The sequence below is a fragment of the Gadus chalcogrammus genome, chromosome 10 (genome assembly GCF_026213295.1).
Source record: "Gadus chalcogrammus isolate NIFS_2021 chromosome 10, NIFS_Gcha_1.0, whole genome shotgun sequence".
NCBI lineage: Eukaryota > Metazoa > Chordata > Actinopteri > Gadiformes > Gadidae > Gadus > Gadus chalcogrammus.
The window spans coordinates 20207423-20224945 of NC_079421.1; positions in this window are offsets into that span (position 1 = coordinate 20207423).

Here is a 17523-nt window from a genome sequence, read left to right on the forward strand (position 1 = left end):
TAACATTGTTGGTCTCTGGAATTTAATTCAGTTCACGAACTGAAAATGATCTGCTCACATGGGGGCACACACACTTGCACGCACACACACACACACACACACACACACACACACACACACACACACACACACACACACACACACACACACACACACACACACACACACACACACACACACACACACACACACACAGAGAAAATCTCTTGCTCGTGCAGGCGACTCAGAGCAATGTGGTCAGACTTGCTGCACCAGTGAACGAGACCAAATGAAAATATATAAACACCAATTACAGGCATATTTAGAATACAAACAGATATTCACACTCATCACAAACATGTTGGCATGTCAGGTTTCAGTTGCCAGAGCAATGGAAACTATCAGATTCTGGACCCCTAGAAGAACTCTTAAAACAGCTGAGCTGGCAGCCTACTGTTGTGTATCTGGAGAGATAGAAACACACACATAACAACTACCAAAACACAAAAAAAAACACTTTGAATAATTTACCAAAGATTTTTTTATATGCTCCAAATAGTCTCTTAAGTGGCAAATTTATAATCTGGCTACAAACACAAAGATATATTTGGAACTATTTTCAACACTATGATAATGCTGTGGCTACCTCTTGTGACGTGCCACTGTCAGAATATGAGCTGCTTCTTGCTGGGTAGTCTGCATGGAGCCTAATCTGTCAGCAGTGCATCACAGGAACCCTAATAATCACAGCGGCGAAAGGCTACCATCTTGTAGAAGGTATCTCCTTTCGTATCGGTAACTTTTCTGAACACATTGGTAATCCTTTGAAAGTAATCAAATTAGAATATCTTTGGGCCCGCTTAGTCATTATCATGACATAACCAACTTATGACCTTTGGGGACAGGGCCTTTTGCGTGTCGGCCCCCACTCTGTGGAATCAGCCCCCCCCCCACATCCGCTGTGCCCCTTCTGTGGAGACTTTCAAAAAGTACACGAAAGCACACCTTTTCTCTGAGGCCTATGGCCTCTAACTCACGACCCCAACTCTCACTCACTTGCCTACACACACACCCTCCCCTCTCACTCTTGTGTAGCGACCTTGAGTATCCTGAAAGGCGGTATATAAAATCAATTTTTATTATTATTATTATTGGTTATTAACATGATAACGACCCAATCAAATGTTCTCACAACATAATATATAATATAGATACAACATAATATATATACAGCTAGGCCTAGGTTGTGCATGCTTTTGTCGTCAATAGTGTGGTATTGTTTGCACAAGTGGCCGATGCATGGTAATTCCCTTTCACACATGCAGCCTATCCCATAGTTTTCTGAAAATGTCCTGCATTGGTATGTGAATGGGAGGGGGGGGGGGGGGGGGGGGGGGGGGAAATCCCGGTAAACGTTGTAACCACCAATTTCCAACTCATGGTCTAAACCCCTTTCACTCCTGCAATGTATCTTAGAAATACTCCGGAACATTTCCTGCATGTATGTGTGAATTGGAACAGGGAGCAAAATCCCGGAGTACCGCAAGTTTCCCACCTAAAGTCCTTGTGACACTTACATTAACGGTACAGCTGTGTTGTAAATTAAAGCAGTAACAATGCAGGGGGAGGCGCATAAGGGGTTACATCCGCCTCACTTACCTAAGACGTGTTCAAGTGGAGCGAGCGAGCCAATCACAAGACTCGGCTGTTTTAGCCTGTAAACAAATCCTGTATTTATTTCAACCCTCACCACAGACACAAACCGTCATCCTTTATTTTGACTAAAACTTTCATTTTGTGTTAAAAATTGACTCAAACACACCTCTAACCTTGCCATTTGACAGCTATGTAATTAAAACATTTATTTTCGATATCCAATTCCATCAACGTTCAGATGATTCAGTCATCAGTCAAATAGTCAGCAGTAAAGACTGCTTTACAGAGTGAAGCAACGCTGGCTACAAGAGGGCGGAAACCAGGTGGACAGCTGAACGACGTGAAAGGACCACTTCCTAACTGGCATATCGCCCAACCACTGAGACAGGCAGGGAAGCTGATGCTTTCTGTTTGCCCTGTGGCAGTCGAGGATGACGTGAGCAGGTTCTGGTAAAGTTGCAAATATGAAGTTTCTCAGTCATTAATTTCCTGTCAGGGTGCAAGTCAGCACAGATGTCCTTTACCACCAGGGCTAATTATCGGTACAGAAACGCCCGCAAGCATTTCGGCTGTCTGACTAAAGTCTGCTTCTTCTGTTCATCGTTTGGTCTTTTAGGTGGTACAGTTAAAAGAGATACCAGAGGCCTCAATGGATTTTTTTAAGTAAATTGTCGGGAAATCCACATTTGGTGTGTGTGTGTGTGTGTGTGTGTGTGTGTGTGTGTGTGTGTGTGTGTGTGTGTGTGTGTGTGTGTGTGTGTGTGTGTGTGTGTGTGTGTGTGTGTGTGTGTGCAAAGCAGGTTTTATTATCTCGTCTGTAACGTGAGTCAGGTGTGTGTGTGTGTGTGTGTGTGTGTGTGTGTGTGTGTGCGTGCGTGTGTGTGTCTGTGTGTGTGTGTGTGTGTGTGTGTGTGTAAGATGGCTGCTTAGTTTCCCAGAAGTTGGAACTGAAAAGCGGTTAAGGGTAAAGTTTATTGGCTGATGAATATGAATTAATGTGGTTAAAGCTCAGGTATGCCTATGAGGGGAGGGCAGGAACAAATGACAATTACTGTTATTATTACACCTAGGGCAAACTTTTATTTTTGTATTATCGGTTCAAAAATCACTGATTGAGTGACATCTGGTGATGTTTATAATGTGAAAAGGCTGTACCACACACATGAACTAAATCTGAACCGGACCGGGAAACATTGCATGAAAGCTGCAGTGGGGTGTCCATTGCCCTGGTCTACTCACATTTTTGGAGCGTTGCACTTAACCTACGGCTGCTATTCAAGGCAGAGGTATAATTATGCCGTACGTGAGTTCACAAGGTTATTATATTTATTAAATGCAATTACATTTTTTGGTAGTAACTTCAATTTCTCATTTGAAAAGATTATAAAAAAAGAGAAGGAATCTGAGAACTCTTTTGGTAACACGGAATGACTCCGAAGTAATAACTCATCTTCTTAGCATTTATTCCAAAGTGAGTGCTAATTGCAGCTAACGCAAAAGTCTTATTATGGGTTTTACTTTGGGTCTTGATTCTCTCTCAGAAGGAGTCGACCTGGGTGGCTGCTGAACCTAAACATCCTCATCCTGATCTTTACCTTACATCGCTTGATTGGAGTTAAATACCTAATGAGTTAAAATGTAACATTTGGAGCAATAAAAGTAAAAGCGCAAATGTCAAGAAGCTCAATATCTCCAAATATATTTATACAAACTATTATATTTAGCACTGTGCTAATCGATTTTTAAAACTTTATTTAAAAAAAAGTATTTGCTTTTTAAAAAAAGAATATTTGCTTGGGTCATTGAGAATAAAGTAATCTTTACGTTTGCTTTTGTTCGTATCTGAGTTGTATGTTTGAATTATGGAAGGACATGCACTCACTGCTACTTTGTAAAATACCACAGAATCCATGCCAACTGGATTTATAGTACTTTTGTGTCGAGGGGGAAAAGTACGATAAAACACAAGGATTGATCACGACACTTTAAGACAGATGAACACTTGGCCCGAAGTCGTTGGCTTCGATCCCACGTCTCGTCACCGCTAATTAAATCTCTCTGAACAGGAAGATTTCTATATTCAAACAAGCGGCTTCTTCCTCGTTAGCATGTACCTGCGCCTAATTAAGGATACATCCTGCGAAATTTCTACATCCGTAGACTAAAATTTCTGTTACCAAATATTGAGCAAGCTAGCACTGTGCTAATTAATGTTAGAAAGAAGAGAGGGCGGGGGGGGGATGGGGCAGAGGGAACATCTCATGGAGGTTAATTTGCATGAACCGACGTGTGTCTGGGGGAGAAAACAACACACAGAGTAGGAGGCGTAGAAGGCAGGCAACGAATGCACAATAAACGCACCTGTAACCGGGACGGTCTGACCTCACGTGGCGGGCGGTGGCGGGCGTTTCCTGCCGTATAGCGTCGTCGAGCGTTGCCGTGGTTTCTCGTGGCCTGGAGCCATGTAACATTGTGGCGCTCGTCTCTGCAGCGTGGCGGGGAGCAGGCTACCACAGGAGGGGAATCGAGGCGAAAGTGCAACTCGTTATATTTCATAAGTATGTTTCTATTCTGAGTCCGCCGCGGAAGGAAAGTGTTACATTAGAAAAAAAATGAAAACCTGCAGATTTCATGGAAAGATATGCACTTCTTTTTTTCTTTACACCGGGAATGAACGTGTAAATACTGTTTTATTCCTTTAATTCTAGCTTTGTGCTAATCACATTCAATACAAAGAGAATGAATATTGCAACAATTAACAAGTTGAGATGAACGCAGTCACACAATCTATCTGTAGTGCTTATATAATAGGCCTATAACAACCTGTAACCAATTACTAAAATGGTATCTAAGGAATTGCAATTAGCTAACCAATGGGACTCAGAGGAAAGGCAATCGTTTGCCACAATCCAAAATTAATAAAAGTGTTGCCGCTACTGCAACAAGAATGAGCTGTTTTATATTCACAAACACTTCATAACTTACTATCACACTTTAAGCCTCAAGATGTAAACTCTAGGGAAAATAGAAAAGAGAACACCATAGTATAGAGAAACCTAAATCAGACTAGACTAACTGATAAAGGATTTGAGGTCTAGGATTTGAGGTTAGAACTGCCAGTGATGTAACAGAAGTCTACAGCGACTTCACCACCCATATGCAAAGTAGCTCTGACCAGGTGGGACAATGGGAAATCCTTTTACAAGCTAATGAAATGAAAGATATCCAAATGTTTTACATTTGAATGTAACTTAACCAATCTAAAGTAAGATTTTTAACCTAAGAGATAAAATCGGACTTTATTTTTTTCCAATATATTTTTTGATGTAGTTTTACCTTCACCAAAATCACAATTAGCAACATAAATATTCTCTATTGATAGATTAAAAGTGACTTAACATCGACGCAACACTCGTTATCTTCAGAGATAGTATTTAATAAGGTGGGGCCAACGCCAAGCCAGAGCGTCTCCCTCAGACCCCGGGATGAAGACGCAAACCCACAGCCATAATTAGGACGCCAGCAGAGCTAATTTGTTTAAAAGGTACAAGCAGGTTAGGAGAAGGCCTCATCCCCCGGCTCTGTCCTTTCAAACAGTGAAACTGAACCCTTTGTCCTGCCCTCCACCTCCCCATCTGGGCTTGTTTGGCTGCAGCCATGCATGTTTAAAATGCGGGGGGGGGGGGGGGGGGGGGAGAAAGGGAGGAGTATCCCACATCCTGCAAATTAGCAGGTTCATTTCCCTCGCAGAGTTTGAACAGTGGATCTTAGGGGCAGAGGGCCCGGCCCAGATACAAGGGGCCATGGTCACAGTGGTTGGCCAAAGATGGCCGCCCCCGATTCAAAGCGCTCCAGCCGGGGTTATTAAAAGCAGGGATTACCCAAATGCTCCCTGCACGGTCCGTTTAGTTCTGCCAACCTGCAGCCACGGCAACCCGGAGCCTCGGCAACAGTGGAACTCTTGTCGCGGCGCGTTCGCCACCGCTACGTGGCTAGTGCTCTCTTTGTCCGCATCCCCGCATCACTGTTGGTCTTTCAGTGGCGCCGTGCCCATCATCACACACACACACACACACACACACACTTGCTTGTGGGTGTGCGTGCATTTTTGTGAAGATTGTCAAAGCAGAGTGAAAACCAACACACAAACACGACTATACCACATGTTGTCTAGTATTGTCTCTCCCATTTGTTTTCTTATGCATTGGTTGTGTTTTTTGAACAGGAGTAGGCTTCATATATTTCTTAGAATAGGCATAGGCAATGTATATTGTGTAGTATTATTATAATAGTAGTAGTTGGTTAGTCATAACAGTAGTTGAATGTTGTATGCTGTAATGTTGTAATGTTGTCGTCATATGTTGTGTAGTATGCAGTATACTCCTAAAGTTTGTAGTCGAGTTGAGTCATCCATGTTGTGTGGTTTACAGTACACTCATGAAATACGTTGGAGTATACGTGTAGCATACAATACACTTGTGAAGTACGTTTTTTACTGGAGTGTCGTCATACAAGCAGACTCAGCGGCATTTGCCTCGACGGTGTCAGCAACACACACATCAACATGAGAGTCCCAGAGCGAATAAAGTAATCCTTAATCACCTCCCTGCACGAGCACCTTGCTGCTGACACAGTACTGCTAATTATATTTCCCCGTCTGTGGTACCATCTTCTAAGAAAGCGAGTGTTTATTTCCTGCCTTGGAAGCGTCATACCTCAGTCCAGGAACTTAACTGATCTGTGTGGTGTTTTTCATTTGAAACATCCAAGTCTCTTGCTGCTCGCTTACAAAACAACACATCACAATATATAGCCCCCACCTCCCAGTCACCATTTAGAACAGGTCGCACAGATAACTTGAGCACCGCACACATTGTCAAAACAGTGTGTGTGAGAGTGTGGGGTTACTAATTGTGGGTTAGCATTTTGCCTAGAGGTGGAGAGGCTGTGCAAACAACTGGTCGGTTTGAATCCCTGACGGTGTTTATGGGGAAATTAATGCAAAATAAGAGCTCTTAGCTCCCGTCACTACAAAATAAGAACTCTTCACTACAGAAGCTTGAGGAAGAGTTCACTAAAGCCTAGAGCGGCTTAAAATAGGATACGAGGTAACACAAGCTGTGCGAATGATGGATGATGTGTTTATGTTAGAATATGTGATATATGATAGTACGATATGATTCGTAGAGCAATGGCATATATTGTGATAGGAAATATAATAAGGTATTTTGGGACTATTATTATCGAACATATTTTTTATTCTAATAGATTACATTACAGGTAATGATAGAATTGAAAACACAAATGAAGTTTGTTCACGACAATGCAAAGGAAGGGGCTAGTCAAATCTGTCTTCAGCTAATATACAAAACCCTCAGCCTATGGTAATCGGTTAATGTTCCAGCTCCCCTATGGTTATGCAGAATACAACACGGAGTACGTTATTAGGAGCCTGCACACCCCACACTACTATGTTATACTGCTTACGCCATTAGTCTACCACACTACTGAACAATAGGCCTTTTACCCAATTCCTCCAACGTCCATGGATCTGCCAAAACAAAATCCTTGTTACTCAAGATAATGCAAAACTTGTATTTTAATGGGACTCTGCCTGTAAACGATACCTGAACTTGTCTCCTGGGGTCAAGGAGGAGAGCAGTGTCTCTCGTCCTGCTCTTCCATGTAAATCTCAACAACCAGCCCTATACCAAGAAGGCTAATATTGTGTTTTACATAAAAGCAATGAGCCAGCACACTACTTTGGATGCCCTTCTGCCTGCTTCAATGTTCGTCTGTCTCTGCTTTCAGCTGGCACCCCTGGGACCCTATACAGGGAATTATACTTCAGCAGATATGCTCAAACTAATTATGGAGTTGTGCTGTTTCCTCGCCAGACTTCAACAGTTGAGGTGAGAAAATAAACGAAGGTCTAGCAACAAGGCATCTCTTTAATATTGAGCAGGATCACATGTTAAAACTAGATAAGGGTTTATATCCCACAGGGACAGATTGTCCTTGAACGACACAGGGTAGGGTGCTATTACCTGATGTGTGTCATTCAATATCAAACATCGTGATGTTCTGACCAATCATAATCAACCACCCTGTTCAGGGATTTTTACGGAGGAAAAGTATGATTTACTTTCAAATGCTTTGTAAGTGAATCTGAAACCATTCAACTTGGTAAATAAAGATAGCGGAATAGAATCCGATATTTTAGAATGGGTTTGGTCAACTGCAATGTAGGATACTTAATAGAACACCACTGTGTTGGCATCATCACCATCATCATCATCATTATCGCTACCATCATCATCATCATCAGTATCAGTATCTTGACCATGTCAATGCTATTAGTGAAAAAGAAATGTAAATGTTTCACAGTGGCACAATTATATGATTACTAATACTACTTTATAGTACCTCCATTAAACATTCCTTTGTTAAAGGATAAAGAATTTACTGTGCACTTGCACAGAAAGTAATATTGTCGATCGAAGCGAGGAAATGTTGTGGTTCTCATAAACTTTTGGTTGAAGCTTCCAAACAGTTCACGCCATAGTAAAATTCCACAGGCAAACTTTAGGCAAATTAAACAGTGTTTGCTTTTGATGTGGTTTCAGGTAATTATTGTACGTCCCTTCTGGGTTTCTCATTAGTCTGGAGAGACAGAATAAGTTGGGCAGAAAATGGACGATGCTCTTCGATGTTGTTGGGTATGGAAAGTATAATAATATATAATATAACATGATGTGCTATGACAGCAAACTAGCAGATGTAGAATAAGCTTTGTGCCTTAGATCAACTATTTTATGTTGTCATCTGAATGTTTCAACAATTTCCTCTCAAGGTCCGTTGACCAACTCTGTCAAAACAACCGCCAGAACCCATATTTGCCTTTCATCAAAAAGTGACTTACAGTGAATTCAGATAAATGACATTAAGGAATAGGTGGATGAGAGGGCCTTTTGCTCCAGGATGTCTTGGTTGTTTGCAGACGTTACAGTTGGAACCCCGGTACCTTTCCGCTTGGATGTCGAACACTCTTGTACACGATCCAAAACACCCAGTGGAAGTACTTGAATTAAAAACTGTCTCTACACTAACATGCTTCGGATGGTGTTACATGACCCAATGAACGGCCGTGGAGAAAGCCATGTCCGTCATGTACCAGTTGTAGGTGTGATGTTCTTGTATCCTGTCATAAATCACGAAGCATCAACCAATCTAGGAGACAAAGTGTATGTTCCCTGGGCTGTCAAGGCCCTTCCCTCAAGTGTCTTTACATTACTTAGCAGCTTAACCAACGCCAGTCAACAAACAAGAAGAGAGCATATAATTGCTTACATGTGACAAATGGGAGTTGAGAAGGGAAATATGTAACTAAATGACTGGACTGCTATAAAAAACCCACGTTGGGAAGTGCCAATACAAGACGGTGGGTGTGAGTTTAAAGTGCTGCATCAAAAAGTTGTAATCGTAAGCATATGCACCACAATCTGTTCTGTTATTTACTGGTGTGCTAATCAGCGCGCACAGCAACATTCTCTCCATCTCTCCTCTCTCCCTCTCTCTCTGCCTCTCTTTCTGTTCTCTTCCTCTCACACTGTTTCTCCCACTCTTTTTTTCTCCTCTCTCTGCCCCCTCTTTCTTGGTCTCTCCATCTCTCTCTACCAAATCCCTCCTTTTATCTCTCTCTCTCTCTCTCTCTCTCTCTCTCTCTCTCTCTCTCTCTCTCTCTCTCTCCCTCTCTCTCTCTCTCTCTCTCTCTCTCTCTCTCTCTCTCTCTCTCTCTCTCGTGACTCTGAAAGGATTTCACAAGTAAAAATTCATAGGATAATCTCACTCCATGACTCTAATTAACGCATCATTAAAGGCATAATTCAGATAATTATAATTTCTCACTTTTTAAATGAGAGACGAGAAGCGAGGAGGAAGGGTGTCTGACGAGCCAATTTAGCGAAGGAAAACAGATTCTGAAGAAGCCCAGATAGAAGAGAGGGTGGGCGGCGCACACGCACGGCTCTGCTGCTGCCGCTCAGCTCCTAAGAAATATATATTTAATGGCTGCCATCATAATGTGTTCACAGCAGTGTTTAGAACCACCAGACCCCAGACAACGTTCACAGGTTGGGCCCCATCACAGCTGAAACCTCGGATAGAGCAAAGGGTGGGAGGGTAGAACATGTTGTTAGCAGGCGGTAATATTATGACAATTGTTAGCTTACTTAAGACCGTTTTTCTCCCAACCTTTAGGTGGTTTGTGAATCTCTTTTCTTAGGTCTGGCAATTATAGGGCTTGTACCTCAGATTGCACCATGGGATTCTTTGTTGCAGATATTCCGCCATTTGGGGGGAGTTCCTCAATAAGTGTAAACATACCTTAACCTAGAGAATGACACCTGTGTCTCACTTGAGGAACGTGATGATAGATCCAAGCACAACAATACCTTCCAATAATGAGAAATATTTTTAATTACAAAAAAACAGAGACAACCTTATTACCAACCCTCTGCTTCCAAAATGGAAGAATTTGTGATTTGACATCACAATATACATGACCTTTTGAGACTGCACACATTTATGTCTTATGTCTGCACATACTTAACTTCTTAGTAAACACTTACGCATTTTCAACCTTAAAACATGCCAATGGCGATTCGGTGCCAACTATCCTCATTGAAGGAGTAGTCTGACAGCGTTTAAGGTAGTTCTTGAATAACATTTGGCATAGACCTTTTAATCTAGGCTATTGTGAACTTTTGTAACAATTGAAAATCAGAATCATGCTGTAGTTATGGAACTTTTGACCGGCGATATAATAAGCACTAGCCTCATTAAGCCAATACCCATGTACTCTGATTTAATAGTTTATGGCTTGTTTTAATAAAGGATTGTTTTGCTCCTCAGTCGATCTGCAGCTTGCATCTATAAACAGATATTATTTTTTGATTTCAGGTTTGTACACATATTATTCGCCCATATTATTTTGTGATGTCATCAAAAGGCTATGCGTTCAGTCAGACCAACAGACATTCATATCTCCTGGCGATGGTCCAATCAATTATTCATCAGCACACACTCATACCCCCACACACACACACACACACATACATGCACACACACACACACACACACACACTCAAACACACATACTTTCGGCACATGCACACATACACACACACACACACACATACAAAGGCAGTGTGGTACATACACATACACGCACACACACACACACACACACACACACACACACACACACACACACACACACACACACACACACACACACACACACACACACACACACACACACACACACACACACACCTCAGCTATCTTATCAGAGGTGTCAACAAGGTAAGCATGTCACACCTTCTCTCCATCGCACCCCTCTCTCTCTCTCTCTCTTCATTCCCCCATCTCTCCACCCCCAAAAGACCTGTCTTGTAGAATATCAATCAACAGCAGTAAAGGATTATGGGTATCAGGACTAAGAGGTGCACAGCATATCGCCTCTCATATTTAATTAAAGGAACCAGTCGTTGTACTGCCTCATAATGCTGCAGTAATAATATGGAGTTCCTGGTGGGTCTCACACACACACAGACATAAAATAAAACACACGCACACAAAAATGCATTTGTGAGGCTCGAGCATAATCAAAACACACACACACAAACACACAAAAAAACAAGAAAACACATACAATCACACACAAACACACGTGATGATGGTATGAGAGGTGATATACAGTAAATGTGAGATGACACACATCCGTTTGCCACCTTCGATCCCGTTCCCCGCCCCCCCCCCCCCCCCACACACACACACACAATCACACACACACACATTTACACATACACACAGAAACAATCACACACACACACACACACACATTTGCACAAACACACACAAACTCACACACACACATATACACATATACAAACAAACACACACACACACACACACACACACATATAGACTCGCGTTTATACACACAAACAAACAATCACATACACACACACAGAGTTTCAGACAGGTAGTGATGTCTTACTCCCAAACAGGAGCACAATGTTGCGCAGGTGTGTTTCAGTAGGAGGTTGTGTGCAGGTTGTTGTTAGTGGCTTCCCACCTGCCTCCTGGAGGTGTGACTGTTAGCTCCGCCACCGCAAGTGAGGCGTCACCATCACCTGGCCAGACGCTTCCTAAACAACACCAGGAAGCAGGCAGCGCCGCATCCACACACACGCAAGCACACACCAAGCATGCGCACACACACACACACAGGCATGCTGAGAAAAACACACACACACACACACATAGAGGCTTTAAAACTGAGAAACATGTGCATACGCTGCAACACACACACACTCACATGTATACCACAACCTCGCCCACATAAACACACCCACAAACAAGCTGTAACATAACATACCTATACAAAAACACAGTTAACTGTCAATCAATCAATTAATTTATTATTTAAAGTGCAGTCTCACGAAATGGTCTGGGAACACCTCTCGATAAACTAGGGAGTAAAAACATATGCATGCATTCTGCTACTGTGATGTTGTAACATCAGTGCATGACCTAGTGGCACTAGGTCATGCAACGTCCTAGGTTTCCACTGCACAAGAATAGTCTTAGCTCGTCTTTTTCCCCTTCACTAGGCTAGTGCAGGGGAAAGAGACGTGCTAAGACGATTCAGGGCGTTTATCTGAACCGTAGTTCCTGTCGCCAGCAGCCCCTGAGAGCTACTCAATTCCCATCAAGACTGCGAGAGTCCCCTCTTACCCTCGACTGTCAGAGTTCTTGCATAAGCATTGGTAACAGGAGGAGAGATTCAGACCAGACAGATCATCATTGGACCAGAAGACTTGCACCTCGAACGCTCGCCAACGATTTGAAACATGTTCTGTTAAGCGTGCCGATGTCTTCAAACGTTCGCGAACATAGGCAAACTGTCTGAAGAGGTAGTTCTCTGCAAGCAGACCTGGATCACAGACTGCAAGAGATGTGCTCCCAGATGGAGATTAATATTAATTCCTTTCCTACACATAAAGCAATAGATTAATCATATCATATAGCCTATCTACACCCTTACTTCAACTGATGTTGTGCATCCTAAAATGCGATCTGAACGTGACATCGCAGTAAGTGGGCACAACTTCGTTGACGTAGCCCTCTATTCTTGAATCGTCCGAATTCCTTGTCCGCAGTATACTTTATACGAGATCGACAACTTCTAAACCTTCTTCTGTAAACTTGTCAATTGTCATGGAGGCTGCAGCCAATACAATGGCCTTTCTTGTCGCCATTTGTTTGTTTACAGTTTAAAACAAACGTTTAGAACGTTCTCTAAAAATCTTTCAAATTGTATTGGTTAAAGTCAACGCGCTCGCTGCGAACGTTTGCCTATGTTCGCCGATTCTGAACGCACATCTGATTTACCTCCTCCACTCCAGTATGACGTTTAAAGCGTACCGGAACATCGTCGGCACGGATCCAACGGAACCGGAAACACCAGATATGGAACGCTGGAAACGACAGCGAGCTCTGGATTCCGAAGGGGCTTCAAAGGGGACGAGGTCTGAGACGTGGTTGCTCCTGAAGCCGCGTCCATACTAGCGGGGCCCCTACGGCCCTCCTCAGCCAAGATGGGCGGCGGAGAAGTGAGGTGAGCGGTGGTCTTCACACGGCTGGTTGGAGTGGAAGGAGACGTTGGGGAGGAAGAGAGAAGAGGAAAAAGAGGAAGAGAAAGAGCCTGGAGGAGAATTTAGGAATAAAAAAAAAATGGCAAAAAGAGCATTCAAAAATGAGTTGATAAAAAAAAAAAAAATTGCATATTGGAAAGACTAACCCAAAATACAATTCACCGATCAACTGCCAAACCTTATTCTTGGAGAGAAAAAAAAGAATTGATTTTCTTCATCTCTTTTTTTTTTTTTTTTCGTTTGTCTTTTGTGAAGATGAACAACAACGAAAAAGACACCAGAAGCGGGGCACGCGTGGTCCAGCCTGGCGGCTGGGGGCTGGTGTCTCCGAGCTGCAGATGGCTCCCGGGTGCCTGCTTCACAATCTACCACACAAGATGTCTGGGTTGGCTGAAGTTCCCCCACACTCGTCCGCACACGCACACACACACACACACACACACACACACACGCACACGAACACACACACCCACACACAAGCAGACAGCAATACACTCACACACACACAAGCAAACACACACACACACACACACACACAAACACACATAGGAGGAAGGATCTCTATGGAGAACGTGGCACTCTCTCTCTGAGCGAAGCCTCAAAGTCCAACACAGAACACACTCTGACCCGTCACTAGTCCCAGAAGTGGCATTTGGGTTTCAGCTTCACATCTTGTTGATCGGTGGTCTTGCTGCTCATAGCATACACAGAATGTGGACCCAAAAAATGGATTGTTATTATTACTTTCAATCCGTATCGATCCAAAATCATTTGGAAATCAACGTAGAAAAATAAATACAATGCAATAAAACACCCTCATTAACACACACACATGCACAAAAACACACACACACACACACACACACACACACACACACACACACACACACACACACACACACACACACACACACACACACACACACACACACACACACACACACACACACACACACACACACACACAGCTCCCGTAGATTATCTCTCAAAATCTCCTCAAAATCGTTTATTAGTTGTTTTACTTCCTGAGAACCTACGGAACAGATAGGTGCTGTTATGTAACGCATGCTGTTAGATACATGTGACAGACAGGGAAGCAAGGGGGGCCGTATCCTCTCTGGCTGGCGTCCTGGGCGGCCAATGACTGACCTGAGCAGACGCGGGTGGGCGGGGCCCCGAGCCCTCCCAGATGATGCGGTTGGCTGGTGCTGGGCCTGGGACCGGGCCTGGTTACCGGGACAACCGGGAGAGGGTGGCGATGTGAAGGGGACTGACGTGGGAGTGTTGTGGCAGGCCGGTTCCTCAGCTCCGAACCACGCTTCTGCCCGGGGGTCCGTAGGGAGCGGTAGAGATTGGTCGGTCGGTTGACTTCCTGTTTAGATCGGTGTTTGAAACACCTTGAGCAGAATAACAGTGTAAAGTGTTAGTAACAGGGACGTGAGGTTTGTTACGTGTAGGTGGGTTGTTGTCGTGCCTTCAGCCGCCCACGTTTCCTTCCACAAGTAGTTCCTGGTGATGTCATCGAGCAGGAGGCGGACCACACCCGGTAAAGTTGTCGTTGCCGGGCGCCACCGTGACACAAAGCTCTAGTCCTCTGCTAACCTCTATGCTAATACCACACTTTGCTTCGTTACAAGGGTTCCAGTTAGTTCCTCTTGCATCCGACCTAGCATCACTACAACCATTCCAACCAGCATCCATGCTTTGCTCTCCTGTCAACGTCTCCAATTCCATCCCCAGGTAGAGTTCATGCCGACCTCTCTTCTAGCTCCCCTGATAGCCCCTCGTGCTAGCCTCCCTGTTAGCCCATCTAGCTGGATTCAACCAGCAGTTAGGCCCGGCTGGGGCTGGGATGGCAAGGCCAGCTCAAGGACAGTGTTCCACCGGGGGAGGCTAAGGCGTGGAACACACCTGACCAACCCTGGGGCCATCTGAAACGTTTGGGGAGACTCGGACGAGTTCGGGAAAGAAATCTGTACGGTGTGTTTAGCTGTGTTGGAAGCTTTTGTAACCGCGCGGACGGTGTCGGGTCCGATTCAACATGTAAAGTCTGAGAGCGTTGGCGGGTGCGGATTCGAGCCATCGGATACCCTTGATTGGATGTGTGCTGCTAGCCCACTGACGCGGATTCGCTAGCACACTGACGCTGACGCAGATTACGCAGATTCGCTGGATGTGTAGTACCGCCCGTACACAACCAGCGAATCAGCGCGTTGCGTGGGAGGGGCAGACTAGTGCCACCCGATGGTAAGGAGACATACTGCATCTCGAGCAAGCCTAGAAAGTACAAGCTACTGTGCTCTAGTTGGCAGTAGTCTTCAAGCGGGGCCCCTTGAGGTGTCAGGCGGAACAGCTGTGGTCAGGCCAGCCCCTCCCAGCTGGACTACTACTGCATAGACCTGGGTGCCAGTGTGGGCCCCCCGAGTACAGAGACTCCCAGGGTCCTGTGGGGGGGAATCATGCCCCCCTTGGGCACCACTCTACTTGGTGCCCAAGTAGGGTCTGTGTCATGTCACGCAAAGTTTGTTAATTCTGTTGAGCCAAGTTCAAATCACTCATGTCTTGTCGTCCACTTCCTGTTTTACTTTGTAGTTCCCTTTTCCCTCTCGTTTCAGGCCCTTGACTTCCTCAACTGCGATTGCCTCCCCGGTCCCTGATTCGTCTCACCTGTGTTCCCCTCCCTCATGTATAAATAGCCCTTGTTTTCCTTTGTCTAATGTCAGTTTGTCTTGCGTCCCCAGTCAAGCCTCAGTATTTGTCAGTTCTTTGTGCCCAGACACTTGCAGATACTACTGCATTTAATTGTGTTTTGTATCCTCCTAAGCGAACATCTTTTGTTATAGTTTTGTATCCTCCATGAGAGCGTTTTTTGTTACCATTTTCTCGTAAAGTGTTTTTGGTTTCATCATACTGCCGTCTTTTGAGTTTTTGTTCTCAGACCATTTTGAGTCCCTGCCCCTGAGTCAAGTCGTGACAGTCTGGGTCTGACATCCTGTCGGGTCCATGGTAAGGATCGACAGGGAAGAGGACGCCAACAACAGGAGTTCCTCGACATCATTTCCCATTTTATTATTGAGTTTTAGTTTCTACACTAACCTTTTTCCGGGTTGAAGTCGAACACGCTAATCACTACACTATCGCACTATCCTTCCCCCACCCCCCCCCCCACCCACATAGCGCACAAAGCTTTCAGAATGACAACATTTGCTTGTTGTAACAAATAGATAACTTTGACTCAGTGTGGAATCAGAGCTTATCATGTGGAGTTTTTAATAAATGTGTTTTATGCATCTATAAATCAAATCGTTCACAATTTAACCACAATCCAATTACCCTTGTAGTAACTAAACCTCAGGTAGTTTGGATTTCAGTTCTACTACTCTATCCCATTACGATAAATCTTGTTTTTTATGATATCTGCTTTAAATCACAAGCCCTTGACATGTCGTACCAAAGGGCAAAGATAAGGATCTCTCTCCGTGTCTCGGTTAACCACTTGCCTCAGCACTTGTTGGGAACATGCTGGGGAAACAATGACTTCAGACAGATTATGGGAAACCTAACCACATGCTGGTTAACTATTGCTGATTCCTGCAGCAATTAACTTAATACTGCTGGAATGTGTGTGTGTGTGTGTGTGTGTGTGTGTGTGTGTGTGTGTGTGTGTGTGTGTGTGTGTGTGTGTGTGTGTGTGTGTGTGTGTGTGTGTGTGTGTGTGTGTGTTGGTATTTGTCTGTGTGCGTACTAAGGTACAACAGGAGACTATATAATACTGATCTGGTTAACATGGGTAGTAGACGTGTGTGTGTGTGTGTGTGTGTGCTTGCATTGGTGTATGGATCTGGTTGTGTGCCCATATATCTGTGCATTCGAATAGCTGTTGCACTCGTAGTTGTGTGCAAATTTGTGCAGTGGCTGTATGTATGTGCCAGTGTGTTTGTGTGCATGTGTGTGAGGGTCTGGGTTTGTGTTTGAGATTGTGTGTGCGTGCATGTGTATTTGCGTGCATGTGTGTGTTTGCGTGTGTGTGCATGTGTGCGTTTGCATGTGTGTGTGTGTGTGTGTGTGTGTGTGTGTGTGTGCGTGCGTGTGTGTCTCTGTGTCAGGCTTGGATCGGGGCTCCTGACTCAAGAACTGTTTTGTTTGGGGTGGAGGTGACGGTTGG